This window comes from Sorex fumeus, unplaced genomic scaffold (assembly GCF_029834395.1).
Source record: "Sorex fumeus unplaced genomic scaffold, SorFum_2.1 ptg000008l, whole genome shotgun sequence".
NCBI classification, from domain to species: domain Eukaryota; kingdom Metazoa; phylum Chordata; class Mammalia; order Eulipotyphla; family Soricidae; genus Sorex; species Sorex fumeus.
In genome coordinates this window covers 54,706,238-54,724,783 of record NW_026606065.1, presented here as the reverse complement: position 1 = coordinate 54,724,783, position 18,546 = coordinate 54,706,238, and the positions used below count along the sequence as shown (strand labels likewise).

Genomic DNA, 18,546 nt, shown 5'->3' with positions numbered 1-18,546 from the left:
ACCCTCCCAGTCCTTAATCCTCCCTCACCATGCTGTCTTTCTCTTTCAAAAAATTGATGATTGCCTCTGTCTAACTGTATCATCTCAGATTTTCTCTGTAATAACTGGAAAACTATATAGAGTTTCACTGAATTATTATTACATGTGGCAAGACCATCATTAGAAACTCTATCCTAATAGAATATGAACTTAAGGATCAGAGAGATAGTACAGTGGGTAAGGATCTGGCATGCAATCAACCCTGTTTCAAGCCTCTGCATTCCATGTGCCCCCCCCCCCCAGCCCACCAGGAGTGATCCTTGAGCACAGAGTTTTGAGCACTGACAGGTGTGCCCCCCCCAATAAAACCCCTACATTTTATATATCCAGCTTCTAAATATTATAACAGTCATTTATCTTAAATGAACACAGAAGATATATATTGCCCTACACATGGGCAAAAATTACCTAACACATAGTTTATTTAATAATAAGGTTTTGAATAGCTTGTGTAACTTATCGAATGCCATACAGAATGGGCAAAACAGAATGATTGTAAAGCTTCTCACCATTGCAAGTACACAGTAGGTGTTTGCTTTGGCAACACATGGATTAAAGTTGGAATGATGCAGAGAAGATTAGCATGGCCCCTGGGCAATGATGACATGCACAGTGGTGAAGCATTCCATATTTTACAAGAAAAAAATTAGACAATCCCCAGTGTAAACAGACTCTGAGACATGATCAATAGAACTGGGATCTGAGGCAGGTAAGTGTCTGTGGAGCAGGGATGGAGGATAGGGGAGGAATCACAGAATAATGGTGACAAGATCTTGAAACACTGATTGAAGGATTCTTGTAGTAGCAACACAACTATAAAATATCATTGTAAATTACAGTACCTCAAGTTTACAAAATAAAAATAATTCAAAAAGAAAGTCAAGTGGGTCTGAAGAATGTTTGAAGCACTGAACTCAAACTAATTGCTAGATTATGAGGATGGTACAACAGGATTATCAATTTCAGAAGTGAAACTCATTCTTTGAGGCTTTTACATGCTACTTCCTGAAGACAATACTGGGGAATGTTGATATCTTTGCCAATTATTTTTCATCTCCCTAAAAACTTTAGTTTCTTTCGTTGAAGCATAAGTTAGAGTTAGTACTATTTCTCTTCTAGCTTAATCATCTTCTCTGCTTATAAATTTATTACTTGTTATCTAAGTATAAAAATAACACACACACACACACACACACACACCCCACACACATATCTTTGAAACTCTTTTAACAATGTCTCCCATTCATTTTTGAAATCTGTCTCTACGATTGTCATATGAATGTTGTCATAACTTTTCAAGACTTTTTTCTTATTTAAAACACTGTAATGAAAGTTATATTTTTAAGTTAGAAATCAATCCCAATTTTAACAGAAAATGAGCAAATATGGTATAAAGAACTTTTTCTTTCTAAACCACTTAAAAGTTGCCAACATGTCTTGATCACCCTAAATTTTTTTTTTGTGGGTCAAAGACCTAATAATGTTTCTTCACTGTATTTTCAGTTGTGAACAGGACAATAGAGACAGGGCCAGGAAGATTGCTTCATGGTTGGAAGCCTTCATGAGCTGGTGGAGAAGGCAGCTGGGATAGAGAAGGGATAACTAAGTCAATGATGGTTGGAGGGATCACTCGGGATGGGTGATGTGTGCTGCAAGAAGATAAAGGATCAAACGTCATGGCCTCTCATTATCTGTATTGCAAACCATAATGCCTATAAGTTGAGAGCCAGTAGAGGAAAACTGTCTGCCATAGAGGCAGGGGGAGGAGTGGGGCGGTGGTGGTAGGGAGCCTGGGAACATTGGTGGTAGAAAATGTACACTGGTGGAGGAATGGGTATTCGATCATCGTATGACTGAAACTCAAACATGAAAGCTCTGTAAATGTAGCTCATGATGATTCAATAAAAAAAACTGCCTCACTTAATGCCAGTGATTTCCAGAAGGTTCCTGAAGAACCAAAATGTTATGCTAATATTCTTTTGAATGAATCCCCTGTGAAATTCAACACTAGAACTTCAACATGTGAAGTTGACATAATAGATACAGAGATTCAACTAAATGTACATAGATGCTTGGAAAATTTATTCCAAAATGAATCTAGAATATTAGGCTATACATATGTATTTATTTATGTATGTAATAAATACATATGTATATACATAAATATATCACAGGACTCACACAACACATGAACAAAAAGAAATTGAGAAATTGACAAAGTTGCCAAAAGGATGCTTTTTCAGTAAGTGTATAGCAAAACTTTTATACTATATAGTCAATAGAAATAAAGTGGCATCTTTAAAGCAGCATTTACTTTAAGGCTAGAGAGACAGTACATGGGTTAAGATACTTACCTTCAATTTGATCTCCAGCACCATTCATTGTCTCCTAAGCAATGGCAGAAATACCCCTAAGCACAGCATCAGGAGTTCGTTCTGACCTCTGTTGGGTGTGTCCCCCAAACAAAGACACAAACAAACCAAAAAATTAGTTTAATTTATTTTATTAAAAATTTCATGAACTCATCATTTCATTGCTTTTGCACTTTGGGAATTCTAGAAACTTCCTTGCTTTTAAAGATATTTAGCCTATTTGGGAGGAAGGGATACACCCAACAGTGCTCAGGCTTAATCCTGATTCTACACTCAGGCATAATTTTTGGCAAGTCTCTAGGGAACCATATGGAAGACCAGGAACTTAACTTGGATCATCTTGATGCAAGCAGAGTGCCCTACCCACTGTGCTATCTTTTGCCCTGAGAATTTAGCCTTTAAACCAAATGAATAAAAAGCAGAATTAGGTCACGTTTATTTCATATGCAAAAATAAATTTTCTTTGATAGATATTCATATGTTAACCTACCTCCAAATAATGACCTAATTTGATCTATTTTAATGAAAAATTAGCTGATGGAAGTTGAGGCAGGAGCTCAGATGTGATCGTGGGCTATGAAAGAACTCTTAGAAGTCTAATATACAGTTTTGATAATTTTTTTGGTATGTATAAAGTTCCTATTTCTTTCATCTCTATATTCCAAAGAGAAACCACATTATTTCACAAACAATGCATAGTCATAGGTTCTGTTTGGTGAATATGCACAAGAAGTAACCACAGATGAGATGTTGAGCTAACCTAGATGTTGAGTAAACTTGCAGCAAAACAGATCCATGCAGATAATTACTTAGTATCAGGGTCTACAAGACAAGACAGAGCTTCATTTGCATCTATACTATAGATGCAAACAGTATAGTATTTCTATTTCTCCCATTTTACAAATTATTTGACACAGCCTTCCTCAGTCTATTACAGAGAATCATAGCAAAATTTATAGAGATAAAAAAGATAGCTATGTGCCTTCCTGGGTTAGCAGCACTCAAACTACCTACTACTTTTAGCTACTATGATTATAAAGGGGTATGTCTGAGAACAGGAAGCTTCAAAGCCATCCTTGGAGATCTCCTAGAATTTCAGAATATAATTTTGGCCCATATACATCAATCAAGGAAAATGGGAAGTTCAGAAATCATTTTTTACCCAGGCCTTTTATCTATGATTTACATATATTAGAGGATGCAATATTATCATTTGAAATTCAGGGTGTCTTCTTTTCTTGCCAATTTCTAGATCAGCAATTGCGACTTTAACTGGGAAATCATTTCAATGCTGTTTAGGTGAGAGTTCTGCAGAAAAAAAAAACTGATACAGTGCTAACAGACTCTTCTGGAACACACATCCACATACACACACACACACACACACACACACACACACCCCAGTAGGCTCAAATAAGAATTTTTTCCAGTGAAGAATGTTGCTTTCTTCATACAAGCGCCCCTTTCACAACTTTGATCATAACTAAGAGGTGTTTGGTGGGACTTACTGAAATAATCCCTCCCCAGTCACCCCACTCCTAGTCCATATTCACACACAAAGTTAGAAGCAGGATTTGAGAAACCCCAAAAGAAAAAAATTGAGACTATGGTCAGATGGACGGTCATATACACATGGAAACTAACACCTCATGGCCTAGAACTAGGAAATATTTCTGAAGGTCAATTGATTCTATCATCAGACAAGCTATTTTTAAAAAATATTTTTTTCAAACCCCATACGGTCTTACTTGGGGTGCGGTGCTCATTTCCTCCTTCCTTCATCTTGGCAGAACATTCCTGTAATTGGTTTCCCACAAAGAAATGCCAAATCCTAACATCACACAGTTATTCTCAGAGCAAATAAAAACTAGTTCATATTTTCCCTTGCAGATCAATCATGATCATTATTGCCCATTATATCTGTAAGAATGTACCAAATTAATTTATAGCCACATGAATATATATATGTATATATATATACATATATGTGTGTATAGCACTATGATTAACAATTCTATTAATAATAGAGTTTGGGCATATAACATTCCAACTTCACACATGGTACCTGTATTATTATCCCATATTATTAAGATAAACTTTTAAGTCTTTAGAACTTAAGATCATTCTTAAGGGGCTGGAGCAATAGCACAGCAGGTAGGGTTTTTGCCTTTCACGAGGCCGACCTGGGTTTTATCCCCAGTATCCCATATGGTCCCCTGAGCACTGCCAGGAGTAATTTCTTGGCATAATCCAAGAGTAACGCCTAGGCAATGCCGGGTATAACCCACAAATTAAAAAAATTAAAAAAGCATGCTTAACATCTCTTTCTTCTCTGCTCAGCCTTGGCGTAGTCAAAAAGGACTGAATTTAACCATTCATCATCTGTCTTACAGATTACAATATCTTTGTTTCATAGTTATCTATCATTTAACTAATCCTAGAAGGTGGCTTGATTTTTTTTATTAAAAAAGAAGAAAAGAAAAGAAATGACAGAGGATTTTTTCTTTAATTTTTCTCCTGAATAACATCATACTCAAAAAATAATTTAGAGGGAGGCTGGAGAGATAGCACAGCGGGTTGGGCATTTGCCTTGCACGCGGCTGACCCAGGTTTGATTCCCAGCATCCCATATGGTCCTCTGAGCACCACCAGGAGTACCTCTGGAGTGCAGAGCCAGGAGTAATCCCTGTGCATCGCTGGTTGTGACCCAAAAAAAAAAACAAATAACTTAGAGTCGTTATTTTTTTAACCTTACACCCACAGGCTAGTGGATATACGGAAAACTCTTTGATGACTGCTAAGGCAGAAATAATGGATATTATTTATAACAAGAACACTTATGTATAAATATTTATAGTCATATTACTCTATGGTCCAGTCAGATTATGTGTTAAGCTAAAATAATGTTTCCATGGACAGGTAGGAAATTTCTGTGAACCTACACCTATTTCGTGAACAGGTGGTTAATGATTTAGGGAGCTGGAGATAGTATAGTAGGTAGGATGTTTGCCTTGCATGCTGCAGACCCAGGTTGGTCCCTTACACCCCATGTGTTATGACACCCCATATCATCCCTCAGTGCAGAGCCAAGAGTAAGCCCCTGAGCACCGCTTGGTGTGCCTTCCCCTTCCCTCTCCCCTCCACAGGTCGTACTGAGTTCGAGAATCATGAACACTTACTATCTTGGATTTTTAGTTCCTGCAGTATGAATCAAGTAGAACATTCAAAATTGCTTTTTCACACAATTATTGTTTTCCAATCCCTTTGGAGAAAATGAATATAATATTCTATCAAGATGTTGCTTTCTCTTTCCTTTTATTCTTTCCTCTGCCCCTAAAAATCGCCACTCTGAACATCCATGACATTATTACTGTTGCTACATAGTAGCTGAATTTGACTGAGTAAAGAGATCCAATGATGTGCTAGCGTGATAAAATGATTTTATCCTTTTATTGTCAAGCCTCCACCCCCAAGCTCCAAAGTACAAAGTTTAAAAGAATTAGCAGGTTTAGACTGGGTAAGTCAAGAGTATTTTTTATGATAAATCAGCATTTACTTAAATCGAAGTGAATATCATCTCTTAACTGTGACCAAACAAGGTGTTTTTACCTTCTTGGATTCTCCAAGCAAATCACATTAAACTTAAATATGCCTCCAGGGATTGTGCTAGGACACCTGTTTTCTTAAGCAGCACGTCCGCTGTGAGAAATAAATTCAAAGTAAGTAAATAGGACATGAGTCTATTGTATAACTTGTGCCGAAGTAAAACCCCAAAGTACCTCCTAATTTGAGTCAAACAAAATCAGAAATAAGTGACAGATTTGTCAATTAACCCTACATTGTTAGATTAGGTTTTCCCCAATGGTCTAAAGCTGTTTGATTTAATCTGGTTTTATAAAATGCATGTTACTAAGTGGATGACAAAACCTACTTCAAGATATACTCTATTTTTTTTATATTGGAATTAATGCGGACATAAAATATACTATTTAAACATATACATATTATTTTTGGCTTGTTGACTGAATTATAAAATTGTGACCACAAAGTAACACAGGCCCACGATAATCTGACTTTTTCATTTCCTTCTCTGTCAAACAAAAAGGATAATGAATAGTAACTACCTCGTAGAACTTTTGAGGATTAGACGAAATACATGTAGTATTATGTGCCCAGAACACAGTAAATGCTAAACAAATATTGAAGACTTAGTATTACTGTTATTTTTAGAAACTCTAAATTCTCCTAACAAAGGCCCTTTGATGTGGTCACTGTGAAGCAGTATAATGCGTGCTATGTTCAGGTGAGTTCTTGGGAGTCAGTTGCTTATTCCTCAATCTGTAGAGCATGATCACCAGTTCATCCAACTCAGTCATTAAGAAGTGACCCACCTTCATTCGTATAAAGCTCTAAATATCACTCCATGCAAATTTTATTTTTAATTTGATTTTTAAAATTTAAAAATGTTAAAATATGAGAATAAAAGCCTTCACTTGGTTCATTTTTAGGGTTGATTAATTTAGAAGGCTCAAATTTAGTATCCATGTTGTTGGTTGTTGTTGTTACTGTTCTTTATCTCTTTTTGACCTTCCACACTTTACCTTTCTCCCTTCCCTACCTTTCGTTTGATCAATTAACCTGAATTCTGTTATCAGTGTCTACTGGTTAGCCCTTTCAAAATTTATCAATTTTATATTCTTAGGAGCGATAGCACAGAGGTAGGGCATTTGCCTTGCACGCAGCCAACATGGCCGACCCGAGTTCGATTCCTCTGCCCCTCTCGGAGAGCCCGGCAAGCTACTGAGAGTATCTCACCCACACGGCAGAGCCTGGCAAGCTCCCCGTGACGTATTCGATATGCCAGACACAGTAACAACAAAGTCTCCAATGGAGACGTTACTGGGCCCGCTCGAGCAAATCGATGATCAACGGGAGGGCCTTTACCTTTACCTTTACCTTATATTGACTATGGAAGTAAAATAATCTGGTATCTGTCTCTTTCTTTCTGACTTATTTTGCTTTGGTAATTTCCCCAAATTTATTTTTTGTGAATGGTGAATTTTTTTTCAGTGAAATAGTATTCCACTGTACAAATGTATCACAGCTTTTTAATTCAGTTATCTATTGGCTGGCACTTTGGTTACTTCCATATTTTAGCAACTTCAAATAATATTACAGATAAAATTTGCTCTGGATCTAATTTTTTGTGTTCATTTTGTATTTTCTGAGAGATACCCAGAAGTGGGATTGCTTGATCATGGTATCTCGGTCATAAATTAATTGTATATTTTTGGAGGAAGATTACTTTATCTAAGATATATTATCTTAGCAAACTCTGAAGTAAATAATACAGTGTTGTTAAAATTATAGTCCCTTGGGACTGTAAGCAGAAGACCATGAGTATCAACCCTGGTATCATCCACATTCACAAAAGAAGATCCTGACAATTTTACTCCTGGGTTGAGCAGCTCTGCTCTCAGTGGTACCCGAAGGCATAAATAATTTCCAGATACATCCCACTCAGCTCTGTGCAAACTCCATACCTAAAGGGTATGACTTCCTGTGAGCCTGTGTGTAGACACTGCAGCTAAAATGTGCAACCCTGGAAAGCAATGAACTTGAGTGTGTGAGCACTATCACATACTGTGCAACCACTACCACCAGCTCCCAACTCAAATGTACAAGTACCCCAACTACACATATGTGCGAACATCAACATAGGGAAAGGAAGAAGAAAATTGTTCTAAATATATACTTGCTTTTTAATAGGTTAAAATAATAGCAACTATCATCCTAATATTCTGGTGTAGATTTTTAGAATGCATTTTTTTCCATAACTGAAACTTTCTATTCTTTAACCAAAACCTCCCATTTCCTCTTTCTCCCCTCTTCCTAGCCTCTAGAAACCACAATTCTATGTGTTTCTATTTTAGATTTAGATGAGCCATAAAAGTATAATCACACAATATTCATTATTCTGCGATTGTCTTATTTTTACTTAGCAAAATGTTCTCCAGACCCACCCATGTGACCACAAATGGCTGAACTATTTTATAAGGCTGAAGAGCATTCCATTGATTCATGTATCATATTTTCTTCTTTTTTTTTCTAGGGATAGTGGGTGGACCTACCAAGCAGAGCTGTAACATTGATTGGTTGGCCTTCAGGCAACTTTGGCCAACCAAGCCGGTGAGTGGTTCAGTATAAGGGCAAGGATACAGTGCTACTCAAAGCCTTCTATGCAGGGGACTATCAAGGACACGCCCCAGGTCCACACTCAGGGTTGTATGCTGCTTAACACCATACTTAAGAGCAGGACCAGTGGTTCACACCTGAATGTGGTTAAATGTACACAAACTGTAGTGGCAGAATTAAAATGTTCATTTCTGTGCTAGCTCTCCAGGCAACTTTTATCCAGTCAATCTCTGATGGACATTCAGGCTATTTCCATATCTTGACTAATCCGAAGAAAGAAAGCTGTAATTAGCACGGGAGAGCAAATATCTCTTTGAGATTCTTGCTTCAGTTCTTTTTCTATAACTGGAAGGGGAAATGCTGGATCAAATATTTATTTAGTTATTTTTTAAAATTTTCTGAGGAACTTTCATACTCATTTTCATAATTTCATAATATTGGAAATGTTCCCACCCGCAATGCATAAGGACTCTCTGTTTCTACATTCTCACCACTCCTCCCATTGTATTTATTTTACTTTTTACAAATAGACATCCCAATAGGCATCAGGTGATCTCTCATTGTGGTCTGACTTATATTTCCTTGATGATTATAGATGCAGCCACATCAAACATGTACTTATTAGTTATTTGTGTGTCATCCTTTTCAGGTTCTTTGTTCATTTTTATATTAGGTTATTTGTTTTATTGTGATTGAGTTGTAGAAATTTCTGATATATTTTGAATACTTTTCCCTTATCAGACAAATGGTTTGCAAATCTTTCCATTTTGCTGATGTGTGTGTGTGTATGTGTGTGTGTGTGTAGAGTTTAAATATATATAATTCCACTTGTCTATTTTTCATTTTGTTGTCTGTGTCTTTGATGTTAAATCCAAGAAACCATTATCAAGTTTAATGTCTAGGGATTTTAATGTTGCTTAAAAAATACAATATTCTATTGTACTCCTTGAGAATTTTATTGTCCTTCCCTCCTTCCTTCCTTCCTTCCTTCCTTCCTTCCTTCCTTCCTTCCTTCCTTCCTTCCTTTCTTCCTTCCCTCCCTCCCTCCTTCGGTGCTGGACACTGAATATGAGATTCCCATGTACAAAGGATGTACTCCAGACTTGGAATCATTGTACCAGCCTCACATTTTATATTTCTTCACTATTTTCTTCTTCTTTTTTTAAACAAAGACTATTTCTATATCCTTCAATATTCAGCTCACCATGAAGCTAATCTAGAAGCCGATTTTCTCTACCCTTCTATTACCTTTTGTCCTAATTCTGTCACAGCAGTTTTACCACCAAATACACACCACTTCTTTCATACTCCTTAGAATTCTCCCTCAGATTGTCTTTTCTGGGTGTCAATTATTTTGTGTATGTCACACAATATCTTGCATAGTGCCAGAATATATGGTAGATCACTAAAATTTTCCAGAAACCTCATGACTAAAACAATCTATGCCTAAATTATTTAAGGGCCTAAAACTAAGCCCTTAAAATCCCATAAGCACCCAAACAGTTCTTCAGTGGCACAGTATAGAGATCCGATTTCATAAACAGTAGGCTTCCTTGATACCGCTGACTCTTCAACAGGTCAAAAAGAAAGCAAGATAATAACTGACATATTGTGACAGTACTCTTACTGAATCATTAGAATGGCTAATTTTGGATAAAAATATTTTTAGGAAATATAGTTAACCGGATCAAAAACATGTTTTGACTCTTAACAATTTCAAATTCTTGGTACCCACGTTCATATACTTGCATGTTCATGCACATCTTTGATGTGGTTGGCTTATTTTTATTGGTACAGAACATGCACTGCTGTAACAGAACCATGAAAGGTAGTATGAGATGGAATATTGAGTATCTAAAAGTATTTAAGATAAATGTTTCCACCCTTGAATTTAGCAATTTTCAAAACAGATGTCTTTTATCAAAGAGAGCAGGAGATTTATTTCTTCTTTAACTTGGCAGAGATATTTGTACTTTCTATACTCTTGATTCGCTGATAGGAAAGTGTTTTATTTTGGTTGGTTTTGTTTCTCTCATACTTCATGGCTTAGCCTTTTGCCCTGCACCCTGTAAGAGATGGAGTATGGCGCACAGCTTAAGGACATGGACTTTATGGGTCAGTAACACTGAGTGCTGGTTTTAGGTCACATAATAACAATGACTAATGTTTATGGTGAACTTGAGAGGTAGTGAGCTTTGCGATACTTTTTCTTGACATGAAAATGCTCTAATTTTTCACAACTTAAAGAGACTATGATCATTTTTTACAAGAAGAAATTGATGTTTAAAAAACTAAGCTTTATTTTTCAATTGCATATGGTAAAACAAAAGACAATATTTGAATCCAGGATTATTCAGTTCCACAAGCCATATTTTAACCATTTTACTATTAAATACTTATTACTTGTGATATTGGTCAAATTCCTATACATCTCAGCATCTTGATGGGTTATAATGGAAGTTATACGAAAAGATATTTGTAAAACTCTCAGGATGGAGGTTGGTACAAAGTAATTTCTGAATAAAGTATGACATAGAAATAATTATTACTTTAGTAATAATTGCTAGGCAAGTAGAAAAGACAAAACAATATTTTATGTATCCTTCATTCTCTCAGATAATCTAAGTTTCCATTTGCGAGTTCTCTGCATCCTGAAGAAATCTTTTTGCCTTTCTCATGAGAGGGATGCACTGGCGACAAATAATCTCTGGTTTTGTTTTTCTGAGATATTTTATTCAGTTTTATTGAGTTATAATTGATAAGTAAAAAAAGTAAGATATTTAAAGTATATACACAGTGATTTGACCTATATACATTTGTGAAAGTATTCATGCCATGGAGTTAATGAACACATCTGCCAACTCACATGTTTATTTTATTTTAGTCAATTAATTTTTGGGTTTCACTTGGTGGTCCTCAGAGCTTGCTCCTGGCTCTGCACTCAATGATCACTCCCGGCAGGTTTAGAGGACCGTATGGGGAGCCAGGGATCAAACTCAGGTCAGCCATGTGCAAGGAAAATGCCCTACCTGCTGTACTGTTCCTCCAGTCCCACGTATTTATTTTTTAATATGCATATGGAGACGTTACTGGTGCCTGTTTGAGCAAATTGTTGAACAACGGGAGGACAGTGCTATAGAGCAGTGCATATGTAAGATCATTTAAATTTTAGGAAGTTTAACTTATATGACATACTCATAGGTCTGCTGCACCATCAGCCCCTGGCAACACAGTTTCTACTCTGCATCTAGAGATTGGTCTTTTGCTTTTTTTGGTTCCATACATAAATGATATCATGCATTGCCTATTTTTGGCTTATTTACCTTAACACAATGCTTTCAAACTTTGTCCATGTTGACGCATGAAAGAATTTCTTCTTCTATCTGAATAATAATGTATCACATACATATTAATCCCATCCATTCACCTGCCTTCTTACTTTCATGTTATTTTCCATATCTTGCTAGTTGTGGATAATGGTGCAATGAATACAAATTGGCGATCTGTTTTTAATATCCTGTTTTTATGTCCTGAATGTTTATATTGAGATGTGGATTTGCTAGACCGCATTCTATTTTTATTTATTTTTAGATTGGGAGGGCACACAAGCTGGGGTTGACTCCTGGCTCTGTGCTCAGAGAATCACAAAGTAGCTCCAGGAATTATGTGCTGTGCCAGGGTTCCAACTGGGATTGGCTGAGTACAAGGCAAGCACCCTACCCACTGGGTCTTATTCTAACTACAATACTTATTTTTGAAGAATGCTCATACTATTTTCTATAGTGTTGGTGCCAATTTACAACCTCACAAAATTTCTTTATTTTTAAAACATTTTTTTTTCAGAATATAGAATTCTACATTTTTTAAAGTTTCAGTTTACATTGTTAAAATTTGGGAGCTTGGAGAGACAATTTGAGGGATATGGTGCTTGCCTTGCATGTGATCATCCCCAGTTTGATCCCGGGCCATGCATGTGGTTCCCAGAGCACTGCCGGGAATGATCCCTGAGTGCAGAGCTAGAAGGAAGTCTTGAGCACTGGCCGGTATAGTTCAAAGAATCAAAAATATAAAAATAAATTTCAAAAGTCATATTACTTTACAGATACCACTTTATTATTTTAAAATCTCTGCATTTAAAAAATATTTTTTGGTTTGAGGGTTACACCTGGTAGTGCTCAGGTCTTACTCCTGGCTCTGTGCTCAGGGATCACCCCTGGCAGTTCTCAGAATATCTGTGTGCTGTGGATCAAACCAGCATCAGCTGCAAACAAGCAAGTACTTAATCTCTGTACTATCCAGGCCCAAACGCAATTTTTTTTCTGTTTATTTTCTATTGCCCCCCTTTAATATTATCCTAACTCTTTTTTCCTAACCAGTTAGGCAGGTGTTGAAAGCTTTGTTTTTACTAAGTGTACCTAAATGTTCAACTTATCATATTTAAAATTTAGTGAACTTTTTAGATCTTTTGTGTTAAAATTTGTGAGTTGTATGTTTTTTTTGGTGTTGTTGTCAATCAAATTTGGAATTTTTGCCCACATTTATTTAGATGCTTTTGCTCTCTCTTGTGCTTCAGTTTTAATCATTCCTCTTCAAGCTAATTCAATCTTTATCTTGCCCTATCTTTTGTTTTCTCAACAATGCCTCTAGAACTTCAGACATGAAATTCTGAAGTTTTAAAGGTCTCCTGAAGTTAACCAACTTTTTGTCTATTTTCTTGAGCCTGTGACTATATTTATTATCACTTATCACTTATCACTTAATCCCCGTTATTCATCGATTTATTCGAGCGGGTGCCAGTAACGTCTCCATTCATCTCGGTTGCGTGCTAGCGTAGCCCAATGGTATCTGTTCATTTTAGGAACATGTAGAGCCTCAAAACGATCATTTAGGGTCTTGACGAAGAAGTCTGACCATCTTATAGGTGGGCGTCCACGTGATCTTTTGATGTCTCGTGGAATCCAATCAGTAATGGCTCTAGTCCAGCGGTTGTCTGTAAACCTCATTACATGTCCAGCCCATCTGATTTTTGATGTCTTGGCAAATGAGACAGCGTCCCTGATTCTTGAGCGTTGACGAAGATCAGAACTCCGGATTCTATCTCTCATTTGAGTGAATCGTGATATTCCAAGCATAGTTCTTTCGATTCCTCTTTGAGAGACCCGAATAGTGTTCTCATCCTGTTTTCGTAGGGTCCAGGTCTCTGAGGCATATGTTAATGCAGGAAGAATAGTGGAATCAAAGAGATGTACTCGTAGCTGGAGGTTCTTTGTCCTTTTAGTTATTTCTTCAATGCTTATTATAGTTATTTAAAAATCCTTGACAGTTTTAGCATCAGAGAAATCTAGAAATCTGTTTCTATGGTATGATCTTTCTCCTGACTACAGGTCACACTTCATTTTGTTTAGTATGCCTAATTAAAAGAAAATTATACAGAAGACTGCACAGGATTATACATCATAAAAATCTCAAGTTATACTTCTTTTGCTGAAATGTATGAAGATACCCCTTATAAACAAGTATTTAAATTACTGGTGAATCACCTTGATTTTGACAATTTTTTACTTTAGTATTTATTAAACTTTGGTAGGTAAATCTATTTTTCACTTTAACCTGGGATTTGGTTCTTTTGAGGCTTCTCTTTTCTTTATTTGTTTTGAGCCAAACCTGTCAGTGCTCAGGGCTTACTCCTTGACACTCTGCTCATGGATAATTACTGGTGTTGCTTGGAGAATGACAGGCAATGTCAGGGATTAAACCTAGGTTGGGGGCTGGAGTGATAGTACAGTGGGTAGGACATTTTCCTTGCAGTCCACCCAGGTTCGACTCCCAGCATCCCATATGGTTCCCTGAGGACCACTAGGAGTAATTCCTGAGTGCAGAGCCAGGAGTAACCCCTGAACATAGCTGGGTGTGACCAAAAAGAAAAAAAAAGCAACCCTGGGTTGGCCACATACAAGATGTGTGTCTTAGCTCCTGAATTATCTCTCCAGTCCCCCTTTTGAGGCTTCAACAGAAAGTTCAATGAATGCGCTCAATGTCTGACAACTATAGGCACATGATTTTCAAATGCTGTCACCAGAGAACAAGGCAGGTGTTGAAATCTCTGCTATTCCCATCTTTCTACATTTCATCTCCATGATAAATCTTGTATTCTTGTTTATTATTTTTGCAGTTCAGGAGGAAGATAAGAATTTGCAGATAGTATACATGCAAATTTAAATATCTTCTCCCATCAGTGACTGCTTATTTTGCAGTATTTCTTCCTTCTAGCACTGTGACACTGTCCTCCCGTCGTTCATCAATTTGCTTGAGCGGGTACCAGTAATGTCTCCATTGTGAGACTTCTTGTTACAGTTTTTTGGCATATCGAATACGCTCGGGTAGCTTGCCAGGCTCTGCCATTTGGGCAGGATATTCTCGGTAGCTTGCCGAACTCTCCGAGAGAGGCGGGGGAATTGAACCCGGGTCTGCCACATGCAAGGCAAAGGCCCTACCCACTGTGCTGTCGCTCCAGCCCTTAAAATAGTATTTTGAAGCACCTTAAACTTTTGCAGCACTGAAGGCCTTATATTTTCTCATAGAGTCTTCGATTCTAGTTCCCATATCTTCCATGGACTAAAAATCATAAAAAAAAGAAAATCCAAGAAAATAATTATCTCCCTGAGTTTGTCTTTCTCACTTTAAAGATCATGTTTTCTCCACTTTCTGCCTGCTTTTGGTTGTTCCTCAGTATTTCCAATTGCAGAGTTTTATATTTTCCAGAGCTTATAATTGCTGATATCAGGAGGATTATATGTTCCTATGCCATTTTCCAAAACCAGACATATGTTTTTAATAAATGATGTTCATAAGTATCAATCTCTATTTATCAATGGGATGCTATCAATGTTAATATTTGGGCATAGAGCCATATCTGGCCATAGAAAATGCTTCCTAATTATGAGCCATCATCATTAGAGGAATGACTTAAGGCTGATCAGGACAACTAAAGAATAGGAAGCAACGGCAGAAGAGAAAATCATGGAACAACAGAGCCCTACAGCAGTTTGAACTCATTATAACCTGCTGCCACTTGTACACCGTCCACTGCAGCTGTCTGTAAAGACCTTCTAGCCAGCTGTTGTTTCTGAAAGAAATCAGTTCAAAGTTCATAAACTCAGAGCAGCTTTTCACTCTGACCTTATGTGACTAATAGACAAATCATTTGGCAGGAAGAGAAATCAAATATAAGATTGATAAAATTTAGAAGTTTATGTATTCTACGTGGAAATGAACGAAAGTCAAGGAATCGTATTCACGTGTTTCCACTTCAAACAGATGGGTTGTACTTATGTACAGTGTATAGTGCACCACTCATTCACATCATTCTAACTCCCATTTTAAATGATAGTTACCTTTAAATACAGGTACAAAATAAATACTGACTCACGATACCTCAGCTAGAAAAAGAAAACTAACCAAATATTTTTTAGATGACTTATGTAGAGCACTTAAAACACTGATTTTTGCCCTAGGAATTATAAATTCAATCAGAGCTTTGTGAAAATGAATAAACCAAACTATTAGGGAGCAAAACTAAAGCTTGAATAAGAACTTTAAAAGCAAGAGAAGCAACTTGTAGGAAAGAGAAATTGTATCCAGATACAGGGATAAACTTAATCCACATTGAGAAATGAAATAATATGAGATAAGAGATCGTTAATTTAGTTGGAGTTGTAGAATAACATGGAATTGAGTTCACAGGATGATCAGATAAGGGTAGAAAGTGTAAACTATTAGGGGAACAGTTTGGTTCTGCCAATAAAGCACTTCTCAAATTTAGGAAATAGTAAATGATAAATGCTATTTTTAAAAAACCGAGCCAAATAGTTAAATTTATTCATTATTATATCATCATACATTTCCTTTTACTTAGTATCATTTTTACCCTTTTTTCTTTTATTAGAAGTTTTAATATTGCTATATCATCAATCTGCAATAATATGAATTTCAGGGACTTGCTTAATACCTCTATAGGTGTGTAAGATCCACGTCCATGAAGTGTTAATGCAGAAAACACTATATATATATACATATATATATTATATATTCAAGCATCAATCTAAAAGGCTGGAGCTGCCCAAAATATGGGAGTTTAATTGCTATAATAATAAAAAAAGACAGCAATCATGGTGAAATATGACAGAAAAGGCCTTTTGCATTACAGAGACTCTCCTTTCTGCATCTATCCCTTTTAGAAGTACATTTTGACTCTGGTAGAGTCAGATGCTTTTAAAAGTCATTTTATACCACTCATAGTGAAGTCATCATGAAAGGGACGTCTACTCTGTACAAAATTGCACTGATTCATCTTTTGTGAATTCAGTGCTTCAGTCCACCACATATTATTATTTAACAGAAATCAACTGAATATCCACAACATGCCAAGACTCTCATAGACACTGAGGTTTCACAGGGGCTATGGATGACTTATTTCTGGAGGGAGCCTGCTTCTTAGGCTGCTCCTTCTGCCTCCTGGGTCAGCTTTGCTGCTCCTCCTTATTGCTTCAGATTGATACGGAATGCAGCCTGTTTCAGTTGCTAACTTCAGCTTCCCTGTGTTTTCGTCTCTTGTCTTTACTTCTTACTTTGACACCATCGTGGAGAATTTCCAGAGACAGGCCTACGTGTTCAGAGTTGCTCTCCCACATTCCAGCCTGCATGAAGAAGAGTCCCAAGCTGACTTCATCATGCTACATGGGGACTCAACCTTAGCACCTTGATATGTGCTAGGAAAAAGAATCTGGAAATTAACTTGCCAGAATGTGGGCAGAATAATAAAGATATAACAAGTAGACTGTTCTAAGGCATGGTAAGAGTTTTGTTTTTTGGGTTTTTTTTTTTTGGAGTGCTTAGTATAAAGTTTTACTACCATCTCCTTGTAAGATAAAGCCACAACCATAACTCCTTCATATAATTTTTTTTCTTTTTGGGTCACACCCGGCAATGCTCAGGAATTACTCCTGGCTCTGCACTCAGGAATTACTCCTGGCAGTACTCAGGGGACTATATGGGATGCTGGGAATCGAACCCGGGTTGGCCACATACAAGGCAAACACTCTACCCACTGTGCTATCTCTCCAGCCCCATCCTTCATATAATTTTAACTAATTTGTTGCTTTTGTTTTTTCTAATTCATTTTGTTTGTTTGTTTTTATTAGTGAAACACCATGAGGTACAGTTGTAGATTTACAAATTTTGTGCTTGGCTTTTGTTTATACCATGATCAAATACCCATCCCTCCACCAGTGCCCATTTTCCACCACCATGGATAATATCCCTCCCACCCCCATCCCCCCAATCCCACCCTGCCTCTGTGGCAGGGCATTCCCTTTTGCTCTCTCTCTCTCTCCTTTTGGGTGTTGTGGTCTGCAAAAGAGGCATTGAGTGGCAAACATGTTCAGTCCATAGTCTACTTTCAACATGTATCTCCCCTCCTGGGAGGATCCTTCTCTATCTGAGCTGCCCTTTCCCCTAGAATACCCGGCTGGCCTCTAAGCTATGGAGTAATCCTCCTGGTGTTGATCTCAGCTATTCTTGGGTATTAATCTCATATTTTGTTATTTTAGATCCCCCAGATGAATGCAATCTTTCTATGTCTATCCCTCTCTTTCTGACTCATTTCGCTTAACATGATACTTTCCATGTAGTACCACTTGTATGTAAATTTCATGACTTCGTCTTTTCTAACAGCTACCTAGTACTCCATTGTGTAGGTGTACCAAAGTTTCTTTAACCAGTCATCTGTTCTTGGGCACTCAGGTTTCTTCCAGTTTCTGGCTATTGTAAAGAGTGCTGCAATGAACAAACAAGTGCAGATGTCACTTCGACTATACATTTTTGCCTCTCTGGGATATATTCCTAGGAGTGGTATTGCTGGGTCAAATGGGAGCTCAATTTC

The 18,546-nt window shown here is 37.1% G+C and overlaps 1 non-coding gene across 1 annotated transcript; it reads left to right on the top strand.

The window, feature by feature from the left end:
- The first annotated feature begins 567 nt into the window (after positions 1–567).
- LOC130019476 (U6 spliceosomal RNA) lies at positions 568–674 on the top strand. The gene has a single exon (XR_008791804.1). It is a non-coding gene; the product is annotated as a U6 spliceosomal RNA (small nuclear RNA).
- The last annotated feature ends 17,872 nt before the right edge of the window (positions 675–18,546 follow it).